At 41.6% G+C, this 1,674-nt stretch overlaps 1 pseudogene; it reads right to left on the minus strand.

The window, feature by feature from the left end:
* Positions 1-1,304: 1,304 nt before the first annotated feature.
* LOC132114385 (5S ribosomal RNA) lies at positions 1,305-1,421 on the minus strand (annotated as a pseudogene).
* Positions 1,422-1,674: the final 253 nt, after the last annotated feature.

Genomic DNA, 1,674 nt, shown 5'->3' on the forward strand with positions numbered 1-1,674 from the left:
AAAGATTACGGATGATATTGTTTGTTGGGCTGTATGTGTCATTACTACTTACAACTGAAACACATCTCACCATTGCTCTCAAAGCTAGAAGTTCAGTGGAGTTTGAGGTTGTTAAAGGTCCACACTCTTGAAAAGGATACAGACACAAAACATAAAGGAATCTTGCAAACACAAAACCCATATGTAACTTAATCACAAAAAAAATTACCATATGCATGTGGCAAATTCCACTCGTGATCATTTGGGTATATTTTTTTATATACATTTCTTTACATTTCTTTTCTTTTTTTTCAGTATTTTGTAAATTGTTTTTGCAGTTCTGCACTCTATATAGCTACACTGTCTAAACCAAAGAGGATGGAACAAAATTTGTTGAATTTTTGAAAGCGTTTTCAAAAATGTTTTTCTTATTTTTTTTTATGTAGTTCTGCACTGTATGTAGCTACACCATCTGAGCTAAAGAGAAAAAACATATTGCTACACCCTTCCCTACCACGCAACTGAAGGATACTGACTGTAAAATGGCAATCATAGGAGGAGGGCTCAGTGTGATGACAGAAGATGGAATAGACATGTGCCAGTGCACCAGCCTTTGATAAAGCCTTCATAACAGCCTTCTGTATGTATTTTGCTTTCAACATTGCATATCCAACACACCTGAGAAAGACACTGACTTTCCTTCAGAGGCACATTGTCAATATTAGAGGATGGAGATAAGCACTGCCAGTAACTTTACTCTGAATGATTAGCCTTTTGTATTAGATCCTCATGCCTCAACTGTACCATTTCCCAAAGTGTACTCGAAGGACATTCACTCTTTTGAAGTTAATAATAATAATAATAATAATAATAATAATAATTCATTACATTTATATAGCGCTTTTCTAGGCACTCAAAGCGCTTTACATAGTCTGGGGGTATCTCCTCATCCACCACCAGTGTGCAGCATCCACCTGGATGATGCGACGGCAGCCATAGTGCGCCAGAACGCCCACCACACACCAGCTTACTGGTGGAGAGGAGACAGAGTGATGAAGCCAATCAGCAGATATGGGGATTGTTAGGAGTCCATGATGGTCAGAGGCCAATGGGCGAATTTAGCCAGGATGCCGAGGTCACACCTCTACTCTTTTCGAAAGACATCCTGGGATTTTTAATGACCACAGAGAGTCAGGACCTCGGTTTAACGTCTCATCCGAAGGACGGTGCTTGTTGACAGTATAGTGTCCCCATCACTACACTGGGGCGCTAGGACCCACACAGACCACAGGGTGAGCACCCCCTGCTGGCCTAACTAGCACCTCTTCCAGCAGCAACCTAGTTTTCTCAGGAGGTCTCCCATCCAGGTACTGACTAGGCTCAGCCCTGCTTAGCTTCAGTGGGAAACCGGTCTTGGGCTCCAGGGTGATATGGCTGCCGGCCATATCCAACATGTTGGAGTTGTACATGCATATGAACCAAATATTAGTATAACCTGTGGTATAGATGAGAGCCAATCACCTTTTTAGTGATTCCACTCTTTAAAAAAAACACGCACAGGAAGCATACTGTATGTACTTTTGGTAACAAAAAGTACTGTCTCAGTGAAGAGTCAGCAGTACAGTTGTATTATAATATAATGAAGAAGGGTCTGGCTGCAGACTCGCACTCTCAGACACTTGCGCTTCTGCTAGT

The sequence above is a fragment of the Carassius carassius genome, chromosome 33 (genome assembly GCF_963082965.1).
Source record: "Carassius carassius chromosome 33, fCarCar2.1, whole genome shotgun sequence".
NCBI classification, from domain to species: domain Eukaryota; kingdom Metazoa; phylum Chordata; class Actinopteri; order Cypriniformes; family Cyprinidae; genus Carassius; species Carassius carassius.